This window comes from Pseudorca crassidens, chromosome 20, assembly GCF_039906515.1.
Source record: "Pseudorca crassidens isolate mPseCra1 chromosome 20, mPseCra1.hap1, whole genome shotgun sequence".
In the NCBI taxonomy this organism is placed as follows: domain Eukaryota; kingdom Metazoa; phylum Chordata; class Mammalia; order Artiodactyla; family Delphinidae; genus Pseudorca; species Pseudorca crassidens.
The window spans coordinates 3,351,231-3,371,566 of record NC_090315.1 but is presented as its reverse complement, the minus strand read 5'-3'; the positions used below and the strand labels follow the sequence as shown (position 1 = coordinate 3,371,566).

General features: G+C 47.0%; 1 protein-coding gene and 1 pseudogene across 13 annotated transcripts in view; one reads left to right on the top strand and one right to left on the bottom strand.

The window, feature by feature from the left end:
• The first annotated feature begins 229 nt into the window (after nucleotides 1–229).
• Nucleotides 230–9,697, top strand: LOC137214297 (zinc finger protein 17-like; annotated as a pseudogene).
• Nucleotides 9,698–17,375: 7,678 nt separating this feature from the next.
• The window catches only part of LOC137214294 (zinc finger protein 773-like), a 62,538-nt gene continuing 59,577 nt past the window's right edge, over nucleotides 17,376–20,336 (bottom strand). For 12 of the 13 annotated variants that reach the window (XM_067717821.1, XM_067717817.1, XM_067717818.1 and 9 more), the window contains 2 exons: nucleotides 20,070–20,205; nucleotides 17,376–17,700 (listed from right to left, as the gene is read on the bottom strand). The gene's annotated coding sequence lies outside the window, so the exon portion shown is untranslated. Of the gene's footprint in view, nucleotides 17,915–20,069; nucleotides 20,206–20,336 lie in introns of all 13 variants that reach the window. The other variant, XM_067717815.1, reaches the window with a different exon arrangement.

Below are 20,336 nucleotides of genomic sequence, written 5' to 3'. Positions count from 1 at the left end.
CCTTTTTCAGGGCAGTGAGTCCTGAGTCGGGACCGAAGAGAATGGAACAGGCGAGGAGAGGCGTTGGCCCCGGTGCCCAGAGGCGGCTGTGAGGCCCCCCCGAGCCCGTAGTTGACGGCAGTGCCCTCGTTCCCGCCCCGCCCGCCGCCTCTTCCGGCTCCGTTCTTCCCACCGACCGGTGACCCCGGTGACCGAGGCTGCGCCGATGAGGCCCGCTCAGGTGGGTGCTGCGTCTCCCGGGCCCCCACCCGGCCCGACTGCCGCCTCCGAGTCCTAAATACGGACGGTGGGGCGCCCGCTCGGTTCCCTGACAGTCAGCCCCAGAGTCCAGAACAGAGGGCGGCCTTGGGAGGGGGTCCCCTTTCAGCCCGTGGACTGGGGTGAGGGAGAGAGTTCCCTCGGGGGGCCCCCTGTGCACGGCTTGCAGGTGCTACGGAGTCGGCAGCATTGGGAAAACCTGGGGTCGCTTTTGTCGTGGACAGAGGGGGAGGAGTTGTCTCACCTGAAACGGCAACCTGAGCAGGTGCAATCCGTGGAACGTTGTGAAGGGATTGGGGATGGGAGAACCGTGTCCAGAATTAGAAGTTAAAAATTGGGAGAATGGGATGCGAATGGAGGCAGGGAGACTGCTGAGGAGACCACCGCGATAGACCCCAGGAGAATTATGGCGGGCTGGCCCAGGAAGGTAGCGCGACATGGGAGATGGGATGAGATTCTGCATAGATTTCATTAATAGAGCCTACAGGACTTTCTGATGTGCCATGTATAGCTGTGAGCAGAAGTAGGGAGTGAAGGACCATCTCAAGGTTTTTTTTTGTTTTTGTTTTGTTTTTGCGTTTTTGGCAGGAAGCAACCACAAGGATCAGGTTTCAGAAGATAATGAGTTAAATTGTGGATGTGTGACCCTAAGATACCTCAAGGTGGAGACGGCACATAGGTATGTGGACATGAAGGTCTGGATGCGGGGGAAGAGGGCTGGACTGAAGCCGTCAAACGAGTGGAGGGTGTGGACTGAACCAGGGCATGGCCTGGGGATCAGATTGAGGAGAGAGATTTTTTTTTTTAAGAAGATGTTGGGGGTAGGAGTTTATTAATTAATTAATTTATTTTTTCTGTGTTGGGTCTTCGTTTCTGTGCGAGGGCTTTCTCTAGTTGTGGCAAGCGGGGGCCACTCTTCATCGCGGTGCTCGGGCCTCTCACTATCGCGGCCTCTCTTGTTGCAGATCACAGGCTTCAGACGCACAGGCTCAGTAGTTGTGGCTCACGGGCCTAGTTGCTCCACGGCATGTGGGATCCTCCCAGACCAGGGCTCGAACCCGTGTCCCCTGCATTAGCAGGCGGTTTCTCAACCACTGCGCCACCAGGGAAGCCCGAGGAGGGAGATTTTTAAGGTTGTTATTTCTGATGGGCCCTGTAGTGAGTGTCAGGAGAGCTGAGACTTTGAGTTTGGGGCATTAGGGGGTTCATCGTCCCTGATGTTCTCTCCATAAAGGAGCATATCTGGCATAGGAGTTACTCTGGCCTGTGTCTGTAGAAAAGGATACCTGGATGTGATGAATTGTCGGCCTGGATGGAGATGAAGCTGTAAGGTCATGTAGAATGAGCCCTGCAGGTCAGCTCTTCTCCTAGAGGAGAATCCCTGTGGAACAAAGAAATAGCCAGGTTTGTGGAGCAGATTGGTTCCAGACAAGCACACTTCTGACACACCTCTTCCACCACTCAGGGCAAGAGGAATGAGAGCTCTATAGTCAAGGGACTCCTGCAGTGCACTTGAGCGGATCCTTTGCAAACAGGAAACAGTCTTGTTTTCAAAAAGGAAAAGTACCTGACCTTCCTGTTCAGACTCTCCCTACTGCTCATTAAATTTAAAATGTATGAAACATACTTACTGATCAAAACATCTGTTAACCAGTATCCTTCTAAATATGTACACGTAGAGGGGCAGTTAGAAATGATGACATTCAATAGATTAAACATAGGAACACTTTATAAAAAATTGCTTGAAATTTAATTTACCTGTAGTATTGGTAATACTTTAGGTGTTAGCAAATTTAGTGGAATGTTATATATCTCATTTTCTGAAAACCTTAAAAAGCAGAAACAGGAGGGGTGGGATGAGTTGGGAGATTGGGATTGACCTATATATACTCTATGTATAAAGTAGATAACTGATGAGAACCTACTGTATAGCACAGGGAGCTCTACTCAATGCTCTGTGTGACCTAAACGGGAAGGAAATCTAAAAAAGAGAGGACATATGTATACGTATAACTGATTCACTTTGCTGTACAGCAGAAACTAACAAAACACTGTAAAGCAAATATACTCCAATAAAACTACTTTTTTTTAAAAAAGCAGAAACAATGCAAACCCACATTTTGAAAACCCAGTCCCTTCATTTGAACTGAAAACATGAAAAATTGTGAATCTTATGTATAGTTACAGCTGATAGGTAGTGTGTCCTCTTATGTTTAATACTACTGTCAGCCTTATGAGGTAGAAACCATTGTTATCCCTATTTTACAGTAAAGGAATTGAGGCTCAGGGAGGTTCAGTCATTAAAGAAGTGTCACACAGCTGATAATAGTGACACTGAGGTCAGAGAAACAGCATAGACCATCAGGCTGAGACCATTTTGCTCCAGGGCAGGCCAGAGGTGATAGTCTAGCCCAGCCTGTAGAATTCTAACGTGGTTGCCCATTTCTCATGGCCTCCCTCTTCCCACAGGTTCCCATGGCATTTGCAGAAATGCTTATGGACCTGTACAGGTGAATGGAGGATGTGCCAGACCTTCATCCACCCCAGTTATCACCCTGATGGTTCTGCCACTCTCATATAAAGAATGCTGGTGGCCTGAGATTGTTCACCCATCCTCCCTTCCTTGGGTCTGAAGTCCCTGTGGTTTCACCAAGGCCTAAGGTCTTGAACTCAGTCCCAGATTATATGGAGCTCTTCCCATTTCCAACAACTGATGGAGAAAGATGTGGAAGGATGTCGTGGGCACAGGATCCAGAATGTCCAGACGACTGGAGGTGAGACTGAGCTGAAATATTCAGGGAACTGCAAGTCTGTTACATGTGATAGGATTATGGTTGCGGGGAGTGAGTGGAGGGTAGGGGCACACAGTTATCAGGTCTCAATTACAGCCTGAGGTTTTGGGCCTCTAATCCGAGGGAAGTAGGAGCTAGGGAAGGTTTGAAGTAGAGGAGCCAGGTATTTGACCCAGGTTGTAACTGGCTGTGTGAGAGTGAAGGTAGAGGTAGAGTGACATGGGGGAAGTGACTGTGGTGGACGTTGGTTGTCGCTGGACAAGAGTCACTGCCGTGGAGGTAGCGAAGTGGTTGCCTTCTGTTTGTTTTCTGAACAGACCTGCCCACATTGAGTGATGTGGAGAGCGTGGGACTGGGAGATGAGATGGAAGGGCAAGTCAGAGGTGACCCCAAGTTTCTAGCTTTCTCTGGAAAGATGTGTTCTGGACACAGTGATCAGTAGAAATAAGGAGAGAGAGGCACTGGTGTCACTGGACCTTGTATCTCTTCCACATTTGGGAAGTGGGGGTGGAGGTTGAGGAGGGAATGGGCTTGTCGGGGGAAAGAGTAAAGATCCTGGAGAAATGAGCTGCGCATTGATTGAACCATCCCCATTTTGGCAGGGACTTGTGGTTTTTACAGACGTGGTCATACATTTCTCTCAGGAGGAGTGGGGGCTCCTTGATGAGGCTCAGAGACACCTGTACCACCATGTGATGCTGGAGAACTTTGCACTTCTCTCATGACTAGGTAAGGCCCTCATAACCCTTCCCCCACCCCAGTGTCCTGGGCTGGGCTGTTTTTTCCAACCAAACCATGAGTAATCCTTCCTTCCTTGGTTTCCTAGCATATATGTGTGGGAGCCATTCCCAGGCTGTGTGCACCGTACTGCCTCTCCCCAAGCAGCCCCATCCCATGTTGCTCTGAAACCTTGTCTGTCCCTGGTCAAGTTACTCTGTTCAGATGCATGGAGGCCTTCCCCCTTCTTGCTGATGTTTTGGGGGGCCTGCCTGTGGCAGAAATACATGCTTACTACTTGTAGAGACCACTGACTCTGCGAGACCCTCCTCTGTAGTTCTTGCGATTTTTGAATGGGGGCCGTCATGTGTTGGCTCGCTCTGGGGGCATGCTGTCCACTCCCTTTTCCTGTGTTTCACCTGGGTTGGTCTGTGCCAGGTCCCATAGAAGTGCTCACCATGAGGCAGCGAGAGGGGCCTGAGTGTCTTGAAAGGATGGACATTACTCCATCAGTGCCAAAAAGAAGTGGCTCTGGAGCTTAGGAGCTGGGAGAGGGGGTGTTGTCAAAGCTGGCTTCAAATCACACTGGAAGCCAGGCCACCACCACTGGGTGATGCCAGGGACAGTGGTCACACTTCATTTCTACATTTTCTTTCCTATTGTCATTTCTAATCTTCCAGTCCTCGGCTCCCCTGACTTTTGTAGTCTCCACCTCCTATTCCTTTGCCGTGCTGTCAACATTTGACCCACACTTAAGCTATTGTGACATTTGCACATATCTTTTTTATCTAAGTTACAAGTTCCTGTATTTTTTTAATTGAAGTATAATTGATTTACAATGTTGTGTTAATCTCTACTGTACAGCAAAGTGATTCAGTTATACATAGATATACATCCTTTTATTTTTTAATATTCTTTTCCATTATGGTTTATCACAGGATATTGAATATAGTCCCCTGTACTATACAGTAGTACCTTGTTGTTTATCCATCCTATGTATAGTAGCTTACATCTGTTAACCCCAACCTCTCACTCCATCCCTCCTCCAACACCCTCCCCTTGGCAACCACCAGTCTGTTTTCTATGTCCATGAGTCTGTTTCATAGATATGTTCATTTGTGTCATATTTTAGATTCCACATATAAGTGAAATCATATGGTATTTGTCTTTCTCTTTCTGACTTACTTCACTTAGTATGATAATCTATGGCTGCATCCATGTTGCTGCAAATGGTATTATTTCATTCTTTTTTACGGTTGAGCAGTATTCTATTGTATATATGTAGCACATCTTCTTTATATATTTGGCGATGGACATTTAGGTTGCTTTTATGTCCTGGCTATTGTGAATAGTGCTGCTGTGAACATACGGGTGCATTTATCTTTTTGAATTAGAGTTTTATCTGGATATATGCCCAGGAGTGGGATTGCAGGATCATATGGTACTTCTCTTTTTAGTTTTCTGAGGAAGCTCCATAGTATTTTCCAGTGACAGCACCAACTAACATTCCCACCAACAGTGTAGGAGGGTTCCCTTTTCTCCACACTCTCTCCAGCATTTGTTATTTGTAGAGTTTTTAATGAATGGCCATTCTATTTGCACATATCTTTAAACAGTCCTTGGATACCAACTACTGGGTCACAATCAGACATCTCTGGCTCTGGACACAGCCTTCTACCCAGTACTCACTTCTCACCAGCAGCCATGGCCTTGTGGAAAGCCATTTTCAGAGGAGTGAGCTGGGGACCCTTCTCCTCCCTGCACTGTACCCCTTCCTTGTGTCCTTGCCTACTGTCAGGGCTCTCCCATCATCTGAGCTTCCCAGGCACAGCTCTGCACAGCAGGCCTTCTCACTGGCTCTGGCCCCTGTTGCTTATCATCAGTCCTATGGATTTATTCGTAGGTGTGGGTGACACATATTTGTTGTGGGGCTGCTCCCCCCACGAGTGTCAATATGCTTCACCAGCATTTCTCTGGTTGCAGGTTGTTGGCATGGAGCCCAGGATGAGGAGCCAGCTTCAGAGCAAGGTGTTTCTATAGAAGTGTCACTGGCCAGGACGCCAAAGCCAGGTCCCTCCATTGGGAATGCCCAGCCCTGTGGGACATGCAGCTCACTCCTGAAAGACATTCTGTCCCTGGCTGAGCAGGGTGGAATGCACCCTGGGCAAGGACTATACACTTGTGAGGTAAAGCTTTGCCAGCACCAAAAACGTCACATTAGAGAGAAACTTTCCTGAAAGGACAAGGGGAGGCCTTCATTTGTGAAAAACTGTACTGTCCACATGACACAGAGGACCTTCACATGCAGGGAAGGAGGGAAGGACTTCCCAGCCAGCACAGGCCCTCTCCAGCACCAGCCTCTTCATGGTGTGGGAAAGCCACATGGGGACATTGCAGATGGAGAGGACTTTCAAAATGGGCAAAGTGCTTACAAGTGCACTCAGTGTGGGAAAGCCTTCAGCCATAACCATACACTTGTTGACCAAGAGAAGATCCACACTGGAGAATAGTTTTATGAGCATAGGGAATGTGGGAAGGCCTTTCTTAGAAAGTCCCACCACGAGCAGCATCAGAAAGTCCACACTGAGCCTGGGCTTTATGAGCACTCAGAATGTGGAGTATTCGTTACAGAAATATCTGGCCTCAATGACTACAAGAGAATTCACACAAGGCCAAGGCCTTTTGAGTGCAGCCTTCTTTAGACCGTCCCAACTCGTTGGTCACCAGAAAATCCACACTGAAGAAAGAACTTACGGTGGTAGTGAGTGTGGAAAATTCTTTAGGAACTGTTCCACACTCATTAGACACCAGAGAGTTCACACTGGAGAAAGGCCTTTTGAGTGCACTGAATGCGGGAGAGCCTTCACCTGCAAATATAGGCTTGTTGAGTACCAGAAAATCCACAGTGGTGAAAAGACTGTTTCAGCCACAAAGACACAGTTGTTGAGCACCAGAAAATCCACACTGGAGAAAGGCCTTACAAGTGCAGTGAATGTGGGAAATTCCTTATGGATAGCTCTTCACTCATTATTCATTAGAAAGTTCACACTGGACAAAGACGTTATGAGTACGGCAAATGTGGAAAAAAATTTTTTTAATTTATTTTAATTTATTTATTTTTGGCTGCGTTGGGTCTTTGTTGATGCACGCGGGCTTTCTCTAGTTGTGGGGAGCGGGGGCTACTCTTTGTTGTGGTGCACGGGCTTCTCATTATGGTGTCTTCTCTTGTTGTTGAGCATGGGCTCTAGGGCACGTGGGCTTCAATAGTTGCAGTGCATGGGCTCAGTAGTTGTGGCTCGTGGGCTCTAGAGCTCAGGCTCAGTAGTTGTGGCACACAGGCTTAGTTGCTTCACGGCATGTGGGATCTTCCTGGACCAGGGCTCGAACCCGTGTCCCCTGCATTGGCAGGAGGATTCTTAATCACTGCGCCACGAGGGAAGCCCCAAATGTGGAAAATTCTTTAGGTACCACTACACCCTTATTAGACATCAGAGAAATCATACTGGAGAAAGGCCTTATGAGTGCATCGATGTACGAAATCCTTTTGTTGCAGCTCCACACTCATTAGACATTGGACAAATCCCACCGGAGAAAGGCCTTATTAGTGCAGCTAATGTGGGAAATTTTTGTAGTAAAACTCCAGAGTCAGTACACACTAGCGAGTTCACGTTGATGTGAGGCATTATAAGAACAGCAAATAAGGGAACATCTTTACATACAACTCTGGTCTTGTTAAACACTGTTGAATTTACACCAGAGAAATGCCTTCTGAGTGCAGTGAGTGCTGGAAAGTCTGTAGTCAAAACTTCCATTCATTTGGCTCCAAAAAGTTCACACCAGAGAAAGAACTTATGAAGGAAGCAAATGGGGAAAGGACTTCAGCCGAAAGTCTGCTCTGATTGGCACTGTGAAGTACATATTATGTACTTTTGGGTTTTTTTTTTTCCTTCTTATTGTGTTAAAATACACACACATAAAACTTGCCATCTTTTAAGTATTTTAGTGTGCCGTTCAGTACCGTGAGGTACATTCACACTGTTGTGCAACCTAATCTCCAGAGCTCCTCTTGTTTTGCAAAAATGAAACCCTGTACTCATTAAATAACAACTCGTACTCCTCTCCTTCTCCAGCCCCTGGAAACCACTATTCTCTGTCTCCTTGAATTTGAGTGCCCCAGCTGCCTCATGTAAGAAGAATCATACAGTTTTTGTAGTTTTGTGAAGACTTCATTTACCAGAATCTCACATTTCACGTATCACATGTTCTGTTTCAGAAGTCCTTTCCTTTTTAAGCCTGAGTTATACTCCATTGTATGCATATACACATCTTTATCCATTCATCTGGTGATGAAGACTTCCCTTGTTTCCATATTTTAGCTGTTGTAAAGAGTGCAGCTGTGAGAACGACTGCACAAATATCTCCTTGAGATCCTGTTTTCAGTTATTTTCAGTGTATAGCCAGAAGTGGAATTCCTGGATCATATGGTCATTTTTTTTAAAAAATTTATTTTTGGCTGCATTGGGTCTTCATTGCTGCACACGGCCTTTCTCTAGTTGTGGAGTGCGGGCTTCTCATTGCAGTGGCTTCTCGTTGTGGAGCACCAGCTCTAGGCACGTGGGCTTCAGTAGTTGTGGCTCGCAGGCTCAGTAGTTGTGGCATACGGGCTTAGTTGCTTCGTGGCATGTGGGATCTTCCCAGACCAGGGCTCAAACCCGTGTCCCCTGCATTGGCAGGCAGATTCTTAACCACTGCACCACCAGGGAAGTCCCCAATCTATTTTTAACATTTTGAACTCTTTCCTTTATTGGCTATACCATTTTATGCTCCCATCAAACGTCCACAGAGTTCCAGTATCTCCACATCCTCATTGACATAATTCTATTTTCCGTTTCATGTTTAATAGTAGCTATCCTAATGGATGTGAGGTAATATCTCACTGTAGTTTTGTTTATTTTATTTTATATATATATTTTTTATGGCTGCATCGAGTCTTAGTTGCAGCATGCGGGCTCTTTGTTGTGGCACATGGGCTTCTCTAGTGTGGCATGCAGATTTTCTCTTCTCTAGTTGTGGCCCGTGGGCTTCTCTCTAGGTGTGGTGTGCAGGTTTTCTGTTCTTTAGTTGTGGCGCGTGGGCTCCAGAGCATATGGGCTGTATAGTTGTGGCATGCAGGCTCCAGAGCGTGTGGGCTCTGTAGTTTGCAGCATGCGGGCTCTCTAGTTGAGGAGCGCGAGCTCAGTAGTTGTGATGCGTGGGCTTAGTTGCCCTGTGGCATTTGGGATCTTAGTTCCCCAACTAGGGATCGAACTCACATCCCCTGCATTGCAAGGTGGATTCTTTACCACTGGACCACCAGGGAAGTTCCCTTACTGTAGTTTTGTTTAGCATTTCCCTAATGATTAATGATCATGTCTTCTTGGCCATTTGTGTATATTCTTTGTAAAAATCTCTATGTTTACCCCTTTAAAATTTTTCTTATTGGTGAGTTTTAGCAGTTCTTTATATAATCTGGATACTGACCACTTATCAAATATATGATTTGCAAATGCTTTTCTTCCATTCAGTAGCTTGCCATTTCACTCTGTTGATTGTGTCCTTTGCACAGAAGTTTGTACCCTTATTTTTGCTTTTGTTTCCTATGCTTTTCATGTCAATGCCAAGAAGTTATAAATCCAATGTCATGAAGCTTTTCCCCTATGTCTTCATCTAAGAGTTTTTGAGCTTACATCGTACTGTCAGGTCTTTGTTTATTTTGAGTTCATTTTTGGGTGTGGTGTAAGGTAAGGGTCCAACTTCATTCATTTGAATGCAGATATCCACTGTAATTTGTTGGAGAGACTGTCCTCCTCCCATTGAATTGCGTTGGCACTCTTGTTGATTATTTGATCAAATATACTGGCTTCCAGTTTGGGGCACTCTGTTCTGTTTCATTGGCCTAAAGTTTTGTGTTTATGGCAGTACCAGTGTTTTGTTTTTGCTTTTTAAATATTTTTATTACAATGTAGTTAATTTACAATGTTGTGTTAGTTTCAGGTGTACAGCAAAGTGAATCAGTTATTCGTATACATATATCCACTCTTTTTTAGATTCTTTTCCCATATAGACAATTACAGAGTTTTGAGTAGAGTTCCCTGTGTTAGACAGTAGCTCCTTATTAGTTATATTTCAGTTTTGAGTCCCTGGCTTGATGTTAGTCATTTCCTCTTTTAGAGCAGCAGCTGATTAAGACCACAACCAATCACTGTCTATATCAGGCACTCACGCTCTGGACACCATCCCTTATGTCCCAGGGCCAGGAAACCAGGCAACTGGAGACAGCCTGTATGCCCCTGACCCCATGAAATTATTCCAGCTAGGTCATCCATGGGGAGCCTGGGAAACCTAGGTAGCCCCAGACCACCTGCTATGTATAGGGTGCTCCCTACAGCCCCAGGTTACTTACTGTGTCCCTGTACAGCCTGTTGTGTGCCCTGCCTGATGCCCTTGTCTCATCCTAAGCCCTAGGTAACAGAATTCTTCTTTTTATCTACCCAAGTGTCATCAAGAACTTTTAAATCTTACAAAACAACTACAAACCCAGAAGAGTGTTAGGAATGCAGTGAATGTTGAAAGTTATTCAGCTATTAGCCTAAACTCAAACAGCACTGGTAAATTTAAATCGGAGAAACATCTTCGGAGTGCAGGCAACATGCTGTTTCCTTGTTCTACGTAATTACAGAGCGACATTTGGAGATTAGTCTTTGTGAAAGAGAACTCAGCCATAAATTGAACTTCATGCCTCCAGACATCCCAGGAAGATTCTCTTAAGTACCAAGTATATTGGAAGCTTTCATGATAACACCTTGCACTTCCGGACCTGCCTGGAGTCCTTGCCAGAAATAAGTTGTTACCAGTATCTGTTATGTTAGCCTTCCCTCCTCTGCCACACGGCAGGGTGCCGCACTGTGTATGAATCATCCTTACAGTGCTTGGGAGGCAGGAAGCTACACTTTCTTCCTTCATCTGGAGGACTCACGCGTCTCTTGACTTTTGGGGTATCTCATTCACTTCCCACTGATTGTTTTGGGTGGGATATTACCCAGTTCTGGACAAGAGGACTCCAGCTGGCTTCTGCAGGCAGCTTGTGGAGATTTCCCTTCTTCGTGAGTATATTTGATTGACTTGTAATGGTTGGGTTGATTTTTCCACCCTCAGAGTCACCCGACCCAGGACTATCAGCAGAGCTTAGAAGGGTTTGAATTCCGCTCTATCCCCAGAATCAAAGCTCTCAGACACCAGGGAACACTACCCTGCTCACCTGTCCCATGACTCCAAGATTCAACCCTTCTCTCACTCATGAACTCAGGATACATTTCTGCCATAGCAGTAGAATTGTTTCACTGCATGCACCTGCTTTCACATATGTGTACCATACTTAATGACGAGCTCCTTCCCTGCTCAAGGGCAGGACCCATATCTCTGTCATCCATATCATCCCACTACTCAGAACACAGTGCTTGGTGGGTGGAGCAGCAAGGCCACAGCCAGACCCTCTGAGTGAACACAGATATGAAGACAAGGCAGAGAAAACTGGATGGTGAGAGAATGAACCCTAGTGGGTCCTTCACCCACTGGGATGCATCTCATATGTCTTGCAGTTTGGGGCCCAGGTCCCTTTATGGACCACCTTGTCCCAAGGAGCTCCCAGTTATGGAAAGAATAACCCTCTGCTTTGAACCAAGAATTGTTTCCTGAGAGTGGATTCTCTGACTCTCATGGATCCCAAGGCTCAGATTCATGTACAGCTACAGCTACAACCCAGACAATTATCTTGAGAGGAGATATAAGAGGGTAGTGTCTTCAAAACGCAACTTAACTTTCCTACAGAATACAGGAACCACACAAGCTATTCTCAAAACATTATAAATTTAGCGGAAAAAATGATGTTTTTTCTCACTGAGAGCCGTGTGTGCAGTAACAATATTGGATAAAACACAACATAAAGGGTTCGTGTCCACCTTGGCAACACAAAAGTATGTATTTGATTATATAAAAGGCTCCAAGGAGGGCTCAACTGGACAGTACATTTTTTTAAACCAAAGGTCATATTGATTATTTCATGCAGCTTTGAAATTAGTCCCAAAGACAGTCCCAAGGGAGGAATTTCAACACAACCTGACTGATAAGAGCATCCTGAGAATAAGACCACAGTAGTAACTGTGAAACCCATACGTGGCTACCTGTATGCATCCTGGTTTTCCTGTTAAAGTTCCAGTCACTTTACAATGTTTCACAGAAACTTTTTTTCCCCTGCAAAAAGCGCTATTTTTTCCATTTGGCCCAAGACTTGGAGAGGGCTCCAGGGTGGTTAACAAGCTGCCCGGTGGCTGCAGGGACAGGCTTCAGGGAGAAGCCCTGACCCCAGAGGGGCTCCTCACAGGCCGCTGGGCTCCAGGGGCTCCTAGTGGTGCCTGAGGCTGAGCCTTTGGAAGAAACATTCGCCCAGCCCAGCCTGGGGGCCGAGCAGCCTGCGGAGGTTGGTCAGGTTGTCGCCAATCTTCTTGATGAATTTCACCTGCTCATCCAGGAAGTGGCTCCAGGAAGTCCAGAGGTGGAGTCTGCGCGGGCAGAGCCCAGGGCCTGCGGACCCACAGGGCCTGGCGCAGGTTCTTCTCCGTCAGCCGGGCGGCTTCCACGGCGTCCTGGGCTTTCCCCACGCTCCTGGGACGGCTTCGGCACGTCCTGGAAGAGGGCGCGGCCACAGCGCTGCTTTTGCCTTTTCCAGTGAGCTGGGGCCCTCCGGCTCCTCCTCGGCCAGTTCGCGAAACAATGTCTCACGCCCTCAAGAAGCGCAGAGACAGGTAGGTATGGGAGAGAGGCAGATGCACGTTATCAGGCGGGTGACTGCGGCCTCCACCTGGCGGAGTAATTGTGACGAATCTGGGAGCTCATGCTTTGTCGGCAACAAGGAGCTAAGATCAGAAAGTGGTGTTGGCTGGTCCTGGAGGGCGAGGAGAGCTGAGTGGGTGGTTCCAAGGTTGTGACTGGAAAAAAGGTTGGAGAGTGGTCAGAGTCAGGAGGAAGGGGCGCCCCTGGGTCTGTTCAGTCCAAATACTGTTGAAATGAGAGATCTGCCAGACGGCCAAGAAACTTTTATAAAATTAAGCAATGAGCTTTCTTTTCCATGTTTGTTTCTCTGAATTTAACTTAGCTATGTGTTTTATTGTCTTTGTTGTAGTTTCAGTTCAGCACATAGAAAATTAGAAACGCCCGTCTACTCAGGAGTAAAGACTTCAAGAAACACCAGGAAGAGGAAAGACTTAGGACTCACCTGGGATGACAACACAGCTACATGATCATCCTCACCCTTCTGGGTAAAATACAAACTTCCCAAACAATGGCTAACAATCCAGGGAAATAATTCCTCCCTTTGCCAAACCATCCTTGATCCGCTGTCCCTGAAACTTCCTCAACGCATACTGACCCTCCAGTAGAGACCATAACCTCCCCCAACTCTGTCCCCTTCAGACTGTGATTCCTGGGCCTTGTTAGCAGGCATTTCGGATATAGTTTTCTGCTACCAGGGCTTGGGCTGATTTGCTTCCATCACGTGACCTTTAGTGTTTACATTCGGTCTTCAAACGTGTGAGACTGCAGGTTGTGGCAAGATGAGCACCCAGCTCCTGTTCTGGCTGCCATCAGCACATCATCAAACCTACAGGTATGGTGCTAGGATGGGGAAGAGCAGGGGTTATGTCCCAGCCAGGTTGAAACCACCTGTCACACTCGGTCCACGTGCATGATTGTGTGATCCTGTGTGTATATCCACACACTAGGCTTTTGGGCCTCCCTATCCCATGCTTGTCTCACAAGTCTCCCTGGAGCATTTGTGCATTTGTGTCCTCATACCTGGTGTGGTAGTTCAGCACCTCTCTCTATTCCCACAAGCCTCTAATGTGTGCCACATACACTGGTTGTGTGTCTCATGACTATCACATGTCTTTTCTGTTGTGGACGTGGTGTAATGCATGTGTGTGCGTAGGCTTGTTGAGGGGTGTCAGCATGCAGACCTCATCACAGTGTCCCCAGGATGCCTGTGCACGGGCCTCCAAGTTGTGCTGAGGTGTATCATTATTGTTACCGGACTCAGTGGGTCCTTGCCTTGGGGTGCATAGCCAGTGAACACACCAAGTACTTTCAGTTAAAGCAGAAGCATTTATTACTTGTGACAAGTAAGGAGACAGGGAGATAGCTCTCAAAGCACTGGACTGAAGTATTAAGCCTGGGGGGCATGCATATTCAAGAAAGGACCGGCTTGGAAAATGTTACTGTAGGTTGCCAAAATCTGCAAGCAAGCAGGCACTGGGTTGTTTGCTCACAGTGTGTTATCTTGTTCACTGGGATTCACTGTAACCTTTTCGGAATGTTGGGTATTTGGAGCTTTGTGCCATGAATCTCCTCCAATCTCTTTTCTTAGAGCATTTCCGTTAGCAAACTTCTAATTCTGAATTCTTTCTCTGTCCCTTTGAGACGTACATAAAACTTTCGAAAAGCTAAATAATCCTCTTGTCAGTTTTACAACTGTGTAAAAATGTGCTCCCGGGATTTTAATTTATGGAGGTGACTGAGTGAGGACAGGAGAGGCTACTGCCGTTGAAAGTTCCCCAAGGAAACGACAGGCACAGCAGGACACGTAAGACCACATGAAGCCTGTCACATGGAGGTGTCAGGAAGCAGAGAGGAGTTGGGGCTGTGCCTTTATGACCACAGTGGCGGGAAGAACTAGGTAGTGACTTCCACTAGTGGGCAGGAAGCAAAAACACACATGCTATAGCTGGGAGTTTGTAACCCGTGGCCATGAGACCAGCTCGGAGGTGGGCCGGGACGTAACGAGGTCGGGCATCCGGGCGGCCGGCAGTGCGCCCTCGCCGGCCAGCGATCCGGATCCGTCCCGCTAATGTTCCCGCCGGTTGTCGGGCGCCATCTGGCGGTCACGTTTATTTTGTCCCTTCCCGTCCGGAGCTCGGGCGACGTCTGCAGGGGATGGGATTCGGCCGCGATGCCCGAGGCAGAGTTCCTGGAGGTCGGCGGGGCTGGCGGGATCATTCCGGTCTTGCCGGGCGGGCGCCCTTAGTGCTCTCTCCGGAGGTTGTACCTGCAGACTTATAGGGAAGAGGCTGGGTCCCCTCCGGTTGCCGAAGGGAGCAGGAAGGGGGTCTCCCGGCTCCGGAGGTGGGAACCGGGCCGGGTGGGGAGGCCCGAGGAGGGCGTGAGCCGTTCGGCCGCGGGCTCGCGTGGCCTGGTCTGCAGAGGTTCCCCCGTGGGGTTTTCCCGGGTCCTGATTCAGAGGCCGGCCGGCCCCGCACTGCCTGCGGGCGAACCAGGTAGGGTAAGCCGGGCCGCCTCTGCCCCCGGGGTCGGGGGTAGAAGGGGGGGCCGTCAGCAGGTTCTGTCATTTTCTTCACAAGGGAATTAGTGATGCAGCCCTGGTCTCCAGCTCTGAAGGGCTTCCCCTACTCGTCAAGAGGTAAAGTAAACATTTCAATCACAGCCAAGGAGTTTTTTTGCGTTGAATGGGCTCTGTCTGCTTGGTGTATCATGAATGGGTGCGGTTTCTGTCTTTATAATGTCTTTAGTGGGCTGTCTGTGATGTGCCTCAGTTTAGTTTCGAGCTCATAGAAGGAAATATGTTTTTTCTCTACTTTGTGGAAAAGGTCTTGTTTTATTATCTCCCCAACATTGGTCACCGTGTCAAACAGTATAAGATCCAATACAGGTGAAATTGAGAAACATGGCAAATCCTAAAACAACGGCTATTGCAAGAAGGAAGAGTATTTTCTAGTATCAATTCTGTAGGCTAAAGGGGGGATTAGTTACAAATGGCTAGGAGAAAACCTTTGGTTTCAGAAGTGTAACCCTGTGCCAATGTTTTTCAAACCCTGCACTTAAAATGCATTTTATTTTTAAGTTGATTATACGTAACAAAACTTTTTAAAAAGCACAATTACGTTCTGGAATGTGGAAGACCACCTTCAGGTTAAATAAATTGCTATCCACACTTCCATAAGTTAGAGAAGCTATTATGAATTAAGGGCTAATGATCTGTTACAGTGAAAGGATACAGATGAAAAGCAGGAAAGATGGCACAATAGGATAAAGTCACAGAGGGACCACATTGCCAGTTTCCTGTGCCCTGTCACTTAGGCCTCACAGCATCCGTGGGTGACAATATGAAGTGTACTGCTAAGGGGGGACCTCACACAAGACCTGGTATTATACAGGCTTTTTTTAGTATGTCACGCACAAGGGACACCTGTGTGGCTGAACTTACTCTCTAGCTTCTCTGAATGTCAAACAGCTACAGAGACCCTAAGGCTCCCCTACCCACTGGCATGTCAGATTATTAGTATAAATTAGCTAGCATGGCACAAGGCCCCGGGTAAACACACTCTTATTAGTCCAAATGTTTCAAGGGCTTAGAAGTTATCTCCCAAGAGTCGGGCCACTCTGCCAAACGTTTCTTTCAAATGAATACACATTGGACAACACAGGCCTGTGATGTAATCCTTTATACAGGTCAAGTAAAAATACTCAAAACTCGGACCCTTGTTTTAGCACATGTCGGTACTTATCTATGTCCTCAACCTTATTTATGGGCATCTGTATAAGGGAAATAGTAGAAAGGAGCGCTACTGCATGTGTTCCCCAGTCCATATTGGATGACCTTGAAACTGTGCCCCATAGGGGTTAACAGAAGCTGATGACTAACAACTTCTTGAGCTAGAATTATTAAAAAAAAAGGGAATATCATGTCAAAACCCCTCGCTTGTGAACTGCCTTAATTGGTTAAGCTCACTTGGGTGGGGTTTTTTTTCTCCTACTTGCATGTGCTCCAACTTCCTCCCTAGTTGGGCCATGTAGGTTTTCTCTTCTCTAGTTGTGGAGTGGGCTCAGTTTGTGGCATGTAAGGCTTAGTTGCCCCACTGCATGTGGGATCGTAGTTCCCTGACCAGGGATTGTATCACCCTCATCCCTTATATTGGAAGGTGGATTCTTTACCACTGGACCACCAGGGAAGTCCCACACTGTAGAAAACATCTCTGACAGGGTGGGGACACTGTAGGGAAGGGAGCCTCAGTTGTTTTTTTAGGAAATTGGAGTCAGCTCTTATCCAGCTATGTGTGAAGAACAGAAGCCTGTAATGCAGATACAACTGTACACACTACTGCCTCACCTTTTCTCTGATTGCCCTTCCCCCCACCTAAGACTACCCTGCCTCTTTGTCCCCTACAGCACCTCACCTCCAGGAAGGTGGCTGTGAGACTTTTTTGTCTCCTGGCTTGTGCTGCCTTGTGAGTGAAATTCCTCTCTGGCAAGCTTTGACGTCCCACTGTTTGGCTTCTTGCACCTCTGGTTTAGTAAAATAACCTCCTGTTCACAGTGTGAAACTCCCCACAGTTGGAGTATTCATACCAGGGAAATTGGCAAACACAATAATTGGGGGGGGGGTGTTGGGTTTTTTTTTAAGTAGGTGTTTAGACTTACAGTACTGGAGACTATGTTAATAAGGACTACATGTGGGGCACTAAACATTTATTCCATCCAGCAAAGTCACTGACAAAAAACAAGTTGCAACACATTTCTTTTTATTCTCTCCACAGTTACTAATAAAAAGACATTTTAATCAAAGAAGACAATACACCTGGCAAAGAACACAGGAATGTTCAACATCATGAATCACTAGAGAAATGCATCAGACCACAGTGAGGTATGTATCCACACTTTTTTAAAACAGCTAATATTCAGGGGCTTCTGTAGTGATGCAATGGTTGAGAGTCTGTCTGCCGATGCGGGGACACCGGTTCGTGCCCCGGTCCGGGAAGATCCCACATGCTGCAGAGTGGCTGGGCCCGTGAGCCATGGCAGCTGAGCCTGCACGTCCAGAGCCTGTGCTCTGCAACGGGAGAGGCCACAACAGTGAGAGGCCCGTGTACCGCAAAAAAAGTAATATTCAAAACAGTAACCATACCAACCCACTACTGGTGCGGAACACAGGGGATGGAAGGTTCCCAATGCAAAAAGGATACAACCGTATTCATTCGTTTTGAAATATGAAACCAGGGGTGTAAGACTCTGTACTTCCACTGCAGGGGCCACAGGTTCAATCCCTGGTTGGGGTAGATGCCCCATGGTGTGTGATGTGGTGAAAAAAAAAAAAATTAGAATATGAAACATAAAGACCCCAATGATATCAAAAGTCTAGAAAACACTAACTGAATGGGAAAAAAGGAAATCAATAGTAGTTGCCTGGGAGTTGTGAGGGGGTGTTCAAAGGTGGGTGTGGCAGTGATGGTGGATGTTTGTAATTATGACAATTATGACACTGGTTCTGGGGGTTTATATGTATCAAAATTTAATCAAGCTGCACATTTTATGAGGTATGTTCAAATTCAATACATGCCCATATACAGCTCAATTAAATTTTGGCTCCACATAAAAATCTGAATTTGGGGTGTGTGTGTGTGCCATGTGCCTTGCAGGAGCCAAGGATTCCCCTGGAATCTTACTCTGAATCTCCTTTTCAGTAGAACTCTGGCAAACCACAACCCCATCCTTGACTCCTTGTCTCATGGGAGGGATTCTGTAGTAGTAGCATGAAGACTGGTGAGCAATGAAAGGTTTTTTTAATTTTATTTTTCGTTGTGTTGGGCCGTTGTTGCTGTGCCTGGGCTTTCTCTAGCTGTGGTGAGCAGAGGCTACTCTTTGTTGTGGTGTGGGGGATTCTCATTGCAGTGGTCTCTCTTGTTGCAGAGCACAGGCTCTGGAAGTTGTGGCACACAGGCCTAGTTGCTATGAGGCATGTGGGATCTTCCCAAGCCAGGGCTTGAACCCCTGTCCCCTGCAGCAGGTGGATTCTTAACCACCGTGCCACCAGGGGAATCCCTGAAAAGTGTTTCCACTTAAGTTATCCAAGAACTCTGCCTGGGTCCTAAAAATCACATGCCTGTACTACACGATTTCCACACTCATTCCCCATTGTTTTCACTGTGCATCAAACGGCCTTGAGATAAACTATTTGCAGATGCTGAGGGAATCCTAAAACCTTTACGTTACTCAGTCTGACACTGACTGAGGCTCAGGAGGTTTCTGCAAAAACCTTTATGCAAAACAGCCACAGTGGTGGGAACATACATGAATGCAATTTTATATTTTATTCCTTCTTCTTTGGTAGTCTCTCCCTATAATTCCCTGTTTTAGTCCCACAGAGAGCCCTGCACTCTACCCCAGAAGGCCTTGGACAACGATGCAAAATGGGCCAGAACTGGAGTGAAAACTATTCTCTGCCATGATACTACCCCCAGTGAGGTATACTAAGTTTGGAACACCCACAAAACCTGTTCCTGTGTCCTGTCCTAGCCAGTTGATGGAAGAGAATGACAAAACCCACGTGCTCAGGGAATCCATGCTTTTCTACAGGGGATACGAGAGCACAAAAGGCTACCTACCCTGATCACACTTAGATGACTGAGTCCCAGTATGGGGATCTGCCACTTGGAAAAGGTAAGAAACTCACAGTGACAGAAAGTAGAGCATAGCTCCTGAAAAGCTTCCTACAAACCTCGTACTCACGGGCAATCTGCACACTAGGGCTGTTCAGTTGTATGGCATTCAACTTCCATTGATGAGTCCCTCACAAAGCCTATTCAGTATGATGTATTAACTAAGGAGACAGCTCATGTGCTACTCTCCTCATCTCATTTCAAGGCCTTTCTCCAGTATGAACTCTGGTGATAGATGAGGTTATAGACCTTTGGCTGAAAGCTTTCTTACATTTGCTGCACTCATGGTCTTTTTCTGTGGCGTGACCTGTTTGGTGTTCAGTAAGCTGGGTGTTTTGGCTGAAGAATTCTCCATATTTAGTGCATGCATGTGTTTTTTTCCTCCAGTGTGACTGTCTTCTTAAGGCCTCTCTCCTGTGTGGACTCTCTCATGCTCTGCAAGCCTATACATCCAGGGGTAGGCTTTCCCACACTCATAGCACTTATAGAGACTTTTACCATTGTGAAACACTGCTGTGCAGTCAGCATCCTTTTGTGGAGTGACCTGGTGCTGGAGAAGGCTAGAGCTACCAGGGAAATCCATCCCAGCCTCCTGGCATGTGAAGGAGTTCTTGGCTGCATGGACTATGTGGCTCCTCATAAAGGCCTTACCCCTGTCTCTTCTAAAGAGTTTCCCTCCTCTGTGCTGGTGACATTTCACACCTGACACACACAGTTTCTGGCCAGGAATTGTTCCCAGGTCTTCACCTAGAGGCAAACTTACTGTTTAAGGCCAGGCTACACATCTTCCAGGGACAGGACTTTGGATGGACAGGTCTCTGAAGTATTTATTCATGGCACTTCTACAGAAACATTCTGCTCAGAAATTATCTCCTTGTGCTCTGCTCCATGCCAACAAACTGAAAGCAGAGAAATGACACAATGTTGGGGGGAGTGCACACAGAAATGAGGTACACAGTCACTGGCTTTGGCACCAAAACACTGTGGGGCACAGGACATGATCCTGATATAATTTGAACCCCTGATGCCA